At 38.7% G+C, this 9,262-nt stretch overlaps 1 long non-coding RNA gene across 1 annotated transcript; it reads right to left on the bottom strand.

Annotated features, from left to right (window-relative positions):
* Positions 1-3,419: 3,419 nt before the first annotated feature.
* On the bottom strand, positions 3,420-8,366 carry LOC117017267 (uncharacterized). The gene is made up of 3 exons (XR_004422054.1): positions 8,179-8,366; positions 5,035-5,099; positions 3,420-4,804 (listed from the first exon to the last, which is right to left on the bottom strand). It is a non-coding gene; the product is annotated as an uncharacterized LOC117017267 (long non-coding RNA).
* Between the last annotated feature and the right edge of the window lie 896 nt (positions 8,367-9,262).

The following is a 9,262-nucleotide window of genomic DNA, read 5'->3' on the forward strand; positions in this document are numbered from 1 at the left end:
CCAAAATGTTCTCATTCAAAAAGGAGCTGCCTCAACTGCCGTGGTAGTCCTTACACCATTCTTAAGGACTAAATATGTTAATTTTTAAAGCCATAATACTCACAGAAGAAACTATAAGCTTTTGAAAAGAATAACTTGGGGGAAGGCTGACATGAAGGCCAGAATGCATTCTGAAACAATGGGCACAGTTGAAAACAAAGAAACCAATATTTTCTGTATGGCTTAAACAAATTTGAAAGACAATCAACGGGGAAAAGGAACTTGCAATACACATTATTTTCAAAGGATTGATAATCTTCTATTTTTGTTTCTTTTTCCTTTTTAAAAATGTATTTATTTATTCTTCAGTTTATTTATTTTACCTTTTATTTAAGTACAGTTGGTATACAAAATTATATTATTTATGTTACTTTTAGATGTACAATATAGTGATGTGACATTTTTATACCTTATAATGTGATCGCCCCACTAGTTCTAGTAATCATCTGTAACCATGCAAACTTATCACAATGTTATTGACTATATTCTCCTTCACCTTTTCACCCATTCTCCTACCCCCTCTCCTCTGGTAACCATCCCTGTTTCTATGAATCTGTTTTTGTTTTGTTTGTTCGTTTGTTTTGTTTTGTTTTCAATCCCACATATCAGTGAAACCATATATAAAAAGTTCTTATAAATCAATAAGAATAAAACAAACAAGAGAAAATATAAGTAAATCATTCATAGAAGAAATTCAAATGGCTAACAAACATATGAAAAGATGTTCAACCACACTAATGACAATTTTAAATGTAAATTAAAAGAACAAACTTTGTTTAAAACCTGTTAAATTGGTAAAGATTAAAAAGTTTGCTAGACTTCAGTTTTCAGTAATTGACTGAATATCCAAACTGACCCTCCAGCTGAGAATAAAAATGCTGGATAAAAATGCAAGTCTTTTAGGAAAAAAACTACAAAACTTTACTTAGACATAAGAAGACTGATTGCCAAAAAGATACATATTCTTTATTAATTTATTATAAAATTAAACAAAATGCAAAATAATTTTTTTGCCTTGCTACCAAAATGACATTAAAGTTTACTTGCGAGAAAAATCAGGAAAGAGAACTTTACAAAGCTACCATTATTAAATTACCTTTGCTTCAGTTCAAAAACTTTGCTGCAGTTAAAAAGAAAAAAATGGGGCCGGCCCAGTGGTTCAGGTGGTTGGAGTGCCGAGCTCCTAAGGCCAAGATTACCAGTTCGATTCCCACATGGGCCAGTGAACTGAGCCCTCTACAGCTAAGATTGTTAACAACGGCTCTCCCTAGAGCCAGCATGAGCTGCGGCAGGCTGCTGCAGGCTGCAGTGTGCTGCCATGAGTGGCCAGTGGCCAGCGTGAGCAGCCAACAGTCAGCTGCCGTGAGCTGCTGTGAGCTTCAGCCCGGGGGAGCGCCAGGCTCATAATACCAGCATGGGCCAGGGAGCACGGCTTGAACCGGAGTGGGGGGCAGGTGGAAGAAGGGAAAAAAATAATAATAAAAGGAATGGAATAGATAATCCAAACCACGTTTTTGTATATTTAATAATTTAATATATAGATTATATCACAAATATCTGGAGGACAAATTATTCAATAAATAGTGCCAAAAATCACTGGTTATATATGCCAACAAACTGGATAACCTAGATGAACTGAACAAATTTCAGAAACCTAAAGACTACCAGAACTAATTCAAGGGGTAAAAACAGTCTAAGTAACAAGTACCGTGTTTCCCCGAAAATAGGATCTCGCTGGACCACCAGCCCTAATGCATCTTTTGGAGCAAAAATTAATATAAGATCTGGTCTCATTTTACTATAAGACTCAGTCTTTAATATAATATAATATAACTATAATATAATATAATATAATATAATATAATATAATATAATATAATATAATATAATATAATATAATATAATAATACTGGGTCTTATATTAATGTTTGCTCCAAAAGATGCATTAGAGCTGATGGTCTGGCTAGGTCTTATTTTCTGGGAACCACGGTAAGATTGAAAATCTCCCAAGAAAGAAAAGCCCACAACCAGATGATTTCACTGGTGACTTCTACCAAACACTTAAAGAAGAATTAACACCAAATTTTTCTCAAACTCCTCCAAAAAATTGAAGAGGAGGCAACATTCCTAACTTACTCTATGAGGACAACATTACCTTGACACTGAAACCAGACAAAGAAAAGATACTTAGAAAAGTAAAGACCAAGATCCCTAATGAATAAAGATGCAAAAACCTCAACAAAACACTAGCAAATTGAATTCAGCAGCATATTACAAGGATTATACACCAGGACCAAGAGCGATTTACCCTTGGAATGCAAGGGTAGCTCGACATACAAAAATCAACCAATGTAATACATAACACTGGAATGAAGGAGGAAAACCACGTGATCATCTCAATTGACGCAGAAAAAGGATTTGAAAAAATCCAACATCCTCTCATGATAAAAACACTCAACAAATTAGGAATAGAGGGAACTTCCTTAATGTGATAAAGGTCATATGTGAAAAACGTACAGCTAACATCATGCTCAATGATGTGATTCCTTCCCCCCTAAGATAAGGAATAAGAGAACGATGCCTCTTTCACTACTTCTACTCAACATACTACTAGAAGTTCTAGCCAGAGCAATTAGGCAAGAAAAAGAAATAAAACATATCCAAATTGGGAAGAAAGAAGTAAAACTATCTTTATTTGCAGATGACATGATGTGATATATAGAAACCTCTAATGATTTCATTAAAAAACTGTTAAAGTTAATAAACAAATTCAGCAAAGTTGTAGGATATAAAATTAACATGCAAAAAGTGTTTGTACTTCAATACACCATCAATGAACAACATGAAAAAGAAGTTAAGAAAACAATTCCATTTATAATAACATCAAAAAGAATAAAATACTTAGGAATAAATTTAACCAAGGAAGTGCCAGATTTGTGCACTGAAAACTACAAAATATTGTTGAAAGAAATTAAAGAAGACAAAAAGAAATGGAAAGACGTCCTGTGTTCATGGATTGGAAGACTTAATATTGTTAAGATGTTGATATTACCCAAAGTGATATATATATATATATATATATATATATATATATATATGTGTGTGTGTGTGTGTGTGTATATATATATATATAATATATATAAGCTTGGTGCAAAAGTAATTGCGGTTTAAAAGGTTAAAAACAATTGCAAAAACCGCAATTACTTTTACACCAACCTAACATATATATATTTTTTTTTCCAGTGCAATCCCTATCAAAATCTCAATGATGTTTTTGCAAAAATGGAAAAATTTATCATAAAATTCATACAGAATTTCAAGGGAACCATAATAGTTAAAACAATCTTGAAAAAGAAGAACATAGTTGGAGGGCTCCCACTTCTAGATTTCACAACTTACTACAGAGCTACAATGATCAAAACAGTGTGTTAATGGCATAAAGATAGATATATTGACGAATAGGATACATTTGAGAGCCCAGAAATAAACCCTCCCCTCGATTGGCAATTGATTTTTGAAAAGGGCACCAACATTCAGTGGGGAAAAAGCAGTCTTTTCAACATGGTGCAGGAAAACTGGATATTCATATGCAAAAGATTAAAGTTGTATCCTCACCTTATACCACATACAAAACTTAACACAAAGTGGTTGAAAGATATAAATTTAAGAGCTGAAAATATAAAACTCAGAAGAAAATGTAAAGGCAAGTCTTCGTGACATTGGATTTGGCAATGGTGTCTTAAATATAACACCCAAAGCAGAGGCAACACAATTAGAAAATAAATGAATTGGACTTCATTAAAACTTAAACATTTTGTGCATCAAAGGACACTATAAGTAGAGTGAAAAGAAAATCCCCACAATGGGAGAAAATATTTGCAAATCATATATCTAATAAGTGTTTAATATTCAGAATATATGAGGAACTCCTATAACCCAACAACCACCATACACACACATGCAAAATTTAAAAATGGGCAAAGGACTTGAATAGACATTTCTCCAAAGATTATATACAAATACGTGAAAAGATACTCAACATAATTTGTTATTAGGGAAATGCAAATCAAAACCATAAAGAAATACCGCTGCATACCTACCAGGATGGCTGTAATAAAAAAAATGAAAGTGTCGGTGAGGATGTGGAGTAATTGTGACCCTTGTGCATTGCTGGTAGGAATGTAAAATGGTACAGTCACTGTGGAAAACAGTTTGGCAATTCCCCAAAAAGGTTAAGATAGAATTACCATATAACCCAGCAATCCCACTCTTAGATATATGAGTATTCATACAAAATAATGGAAACAGGGACTCAAACAGATACTCGTACTCTAATGTCCATAACAGCACTATTCACAACAGCTAAAAAGTAGAAACAAACCAAGGTGAATGGATAAATTAAATGTGACCTATGCATACAATGGAATATTATTCCACCACAAAAAGAAATAAAGTTTTGATATATGCTGCAACATGTATCATATGTTAATAACAAACAATTTAATTTGTACAGTTTCTGTTTGGGGTCATGATAACTAGGTATAGATATTGTGATGGTTGCACAATATTGTGATTATACACTAAAAATGGTTAAAATGGCAAATTTTGTTATATGTATTTTATCACAATAAATAAAAACAGTGAAGTGTGTGAGCATTTCATCAACTGGGTGAAAAAGAATTGGATAAAGGATATAAGTTCACGTGGCCGTGTATGTACAGATCGTTGCTGAAAGAATGCACAAGAGCTGGTCTGGAAAGGAAACCTAGGAGGTTGGGGACAGAAATGGGAGACTTGAATTTATTTCTCTTTTTACCCTTTTCATATTTGAAATCTGAATTCTGTGCATGTATTATTTATTCAAAAAGTTAATTACTTAAGGAAAGAATTCATAGAAATAGGTTTTAAATAAAACGTATGACCCCAATAAATAAATGTACAAAGACTGGAACAGTCAATTCATTAGAGAATACACACGCCCTCCCCAACTCTCACCTGCATAGAAAGCAAAGTCCACAGCGTCACCTGAGGCTCGGCCACATCCTCTTCTCCAGAAAGAACTGCGGAAAGAGAGAGGACACATGAGTACCTGCTCTTGTGGGGCTCAGCACTGTCCAGAGAGCACCGCCCACCCCTGCCTCAGTACCCCAACAGGAGCATGCAGGATTCAGCCGCCTGTGCACCTACGGCTCTGTAAAGTGAAGTAAGAATGGGACTTTTTCCTTGGGTTTCTCGTCTTTTCCAATCTCTGAGGTATTTACAGTGTAGACCACTTGTGCCTTAGAACTAGCTTCCCTCACAAAGAAAATTCCAAGGCCCAGATGGTTTCAATGATGAATGACTGCTATGAAACATTTAAGGGCAAAATACTTACACAAACTTTATCAGAAAATCGAAAAGAAGGGAATGCTTCCAAACTCATTTTATGAGGCCAACATAACCCTGATGCCCAAACTCGACAAATCATTACAGGAAAAGAAAATTAAAGACCAATATCACAAACATAGATGCAAAAACCCTCATCACATGTTAGCAAATCAAACGTGTGTGTGTGTGTGTGTGTGTGTGTGTCTGTGTGTGTGTGTCTCCCAATGGAGTTTATCCCAGAAATAAAACGTTGGTTCAACATTAGAAAATTGATGTACTTAATCATATTAAAGTCACATTAATAGAATAAAGGGGAAAAATCATACTATCGTAATAGATGCAGAAAATCATTTGATAAAATTCAACACCAATTCATGATAAAAATGCTTAGCGATTTTTATCTAGGAATGAACTTACTCAATTGATAAAGGGCATCTACCAAAAAATATCTACAACTCACATCATAATAAATAATGACATATTGAATGTTTCTACCCTGATATTGGGAATTAGGCAAGGATGGTTGTTCTCACCATTTCTATGTGACATTGCACTGGAGTGCCTAGTCAGTGAAAGAAAACATAAAAAAAGAAATAAAAAGCATAAATAAAAGGGAAAAAGTAAAACTATCTTTATTGGCAGACAACATGATTACCTCCACAGAAAAGCCCAAGCAATTTACAACATACCTTTTAAAATGAAGCAAATTAAGTAAGGTCATAAGATATCAGGGTCTCCTTATTTCTTACTAATCTTAATGCTCCAATCCAATGTCATAGCTAATAATTCTTTATACTACACTTTCTCTGTTCATATTATTGTGTAGTTTCTGTCTCCTGGTTGGATCCTTACTGATGCAAATGGCCAGGGAAAAAGTTACCCTTGACCTCTATGGCATACACCCCCAAAAAAAATTAAATTGAATTACATTGTAGATCTAAACAGAAGAACCAAAACTACAAAATTGCCAGGAAAACATGTAGGAGGAAATCGTTGTGACTTTGGGTAGGACAAAGATTTCTTAAGTAGGACATAAAAATCACTAACTATAAAAACGTTGATAAATTAGACTTCACCAAAATTTACAATTTCTGCTCTATAAAAGACATCATTAAGATAATGAAAAGATAAGAGTGTAGGAAAGGTTAACTCAACAGTCCTGGGTTGCTCTCACCCAATATGCACATTTCCAAGAAATGCGTGTTCTTAGGACTGGCCCTTGGAGAGTTCCTGGGAAATGAGCTCTTAGAATGTTGTGGGTAAGAGTGTTTTTGCAAGATGGAGGCTTGAGCCATGCTGTGCCAGATTGTCCAGACAGTTACACTAACCACGTGACTCATGGTGAACGCCTGCTTCCCACCTGGGGTCATGGTGGTTAAGTAACTGAGATCAGACACAGCACCCTACCTGTGTGGCTGACCTCCAATAAAAACGCTGGACACTGAGGCTCAGGCAAGTTTCCCTGGCTGAAGATACTCCACGTATGTTGTCACTAATCATTGGGGTAACAGGTATTAGGTTGGTGCAAAAGTAATTGCGGTTTAAAAGGTTAAAAATCGTTCCAAAAACCACAATTACTTTGGCACCAACCTAATACATCCCTTGCAATTCTACTGGGAGCTGACACGTGGAAGCTTGTGCCTGGCTGCCTCCAGACTTCAGGCCTTTTCCCTTTGCTGATTTTACTCTGTATTTTTGCGGTGTAATAAGCACTAACCATGAGTATAATTTATGAGTCCGGTGACAGTCCTTTTAGTGAGACATCAAGCCTGAGGTGGTCTTGGGGACCCTTAAGATAGGAAGCCACAGACTGCAAGGAAATATTCACTCTTGTTAGTTTCTGGGTTTTGGTAATAGCCGTCCTAATGGCTGTGAGGTGATCTTTCAATGAATTTGATTATGAAATATATGCACAAGACAGCACATAGTTGTCAAGAAATAGTTGTAAAAAGAAAGCATTCATGGAATCCTTGAGCCAGGTCAAGAAATAAACATTACTGATGTCCCAGAAGCACCCCTGCCCTGTCCTGGTAAACTTTATGTTACAACCTCCTTCACCTCCCCAGCTAAACACTCCTTTGGCTTTTACACAAATAATATCCTTGCTAATCTATACAATTTTATCATGTCTTTGTAACTCTAAACAATAGTTTATTTTTTGCCAGCTTTTAAATTTATTTTATTTTTTTGCCAGCCTTTTAACTTTATATTAATGGAATAATTCTGTATATATTTGTGTGTGGGGTGTGTGTTACTCTTTTGCCATAACACTGTGTAAATAAGATTCATCAATGTTGTTCATTCAGCACTCATTTCAGGGTTTTCTTTATATAATTTCAAAGCAGGTAAAATTCACCCTGTCTCTTCAAATACAAATCCACAGACACAGAGCAAAGCTGTACCTGCCTTCTGGGGTTTCAGGGCAAAGGTTTCCATGAAGGCCCTTGGTAGCTTCTCTCCCCACCCCGCCTTGCAGGAGGCGTGGGCAGCTATGCAGCCTCCTGCGCCTCAGGCCAGGCCCAGAGGATTAGGGCTTGCTTCTGGGGTTCAGGGACAGCGGCCTGCAGGGGAGCCCAGCGTGGTCGCTCACGCACTCCCGGCTGCACAGTTATATTGGCCCTGCGTCCCGCCGAGGTCCGGGCCAGGAAGGCTCAGCAGAAGCACCAAACCCCAGGCTGCGCTCACGCCCCATCACCGCGCCCCACGCAGCCGGTCACACTCCTCCCAAGGACCGCATGCGGAGCCAGGGAGGCCTGGGGCTCAGCCACCTACAGTCAGTAGGCGCGGAGCGCAGCTGAGAAACCGCGGAGCTGACCGACAGACAAACCCACGGATGGATGCGCCAGCGAACCGACCCGCCTCCACAAAAGAACACCAACAATCACAACCGAACAGCCCGTCGGCTGCCGCAAGAAAGTCCGTCTTTGCGGACCAGACGCAAACTACAACTCTCGGGAGCCTTTGCGCTGCGCTCTTGGTGGACTCCATTTCCCAGAAGGAGTCGGGACCCAAAGCTGCTCTGACATCCAGACCCGGACGAACGTGTAGCACAGCCTTCTGGGAAATGTAGTTTCAGGGCCAGAAACCATGCTTTCTGGCCCGCCCCAGTCGCTGCCTCCACGCCCCCACCTCCCCATCCCCGGCTGTCAAAGTATCTTGGGTGTATGTGTGCGTGTGTGTGTTTGTCCGTGGGGGGTACTGGGCCGCTGCGTGTGTGTCTAATTGGTGGAGGGGGTTCAAGAGGAACATGCCCAAGAATGAAATTGTCCTGTCAGTGTGTAGGTGTCTCTAGGTGGAGTTAAGAGGGCTCTGACCCACATAAGTCTTTAAAGAAAAGGCTCAGGTTCCCGCCTCTAGGGACGCTAGAGGTGATGGGTGGACCGTCAAGGGGTTTCCCAGGGGCCCTTCAAGCGCCCTACTCCTGCTGCCCCTTCTGGGGCCCTGGTGCTGGGTAAGGGAACAGAGGAGGGAAAGCCCCAGGTCTGCTCTCAGACCAGGTGGCCCTGACCTCTGTCCTTGCTCAGGAGCTAGGGATGGAAGGAGGGTATGGTTGGTGGCTTAGCCTGACACAGTCCTCTAACTGCCTTGGGCCCCAGGCTCAGTTTTGGCTGCAAGCTCTACTCAGTTCCCCTGCTGTGGTGGCTAGCTTCCAGTACCACCCCTGTAAATCTTGACTTCTGGTATTCACACCCTTGTAGTACCTCCCACACTGGATATGACTGACTTGTTTAACAAAAAGAATATTATGAAAATACTGGTGTGTGAATCATGAAGCTAGGTCATAAAAACATTGACTGCAGCTTCAGCCTTGCTTTCTTGGATCACACACTCTGGGGAAAGACAACAGCACATCCTA

Source organism: Rhinolophus ferrumequinum, chromosome 25 (genome assembly GCF_004115265.2).
Source record: "Rhinolophus ferrumequinum isolate MPI-CBG mRhiFer1 chromosome 25, mRhiFer1_v1.p, whole genome shotgun sequence".
Classification (NCBI taxonomy): Eukaryota; Metazoa; Chordata; class Mammalia; order Chiroptera; family Rhinolophidae; genus Rhinolophus; species Rhinolophus ferrumequinum.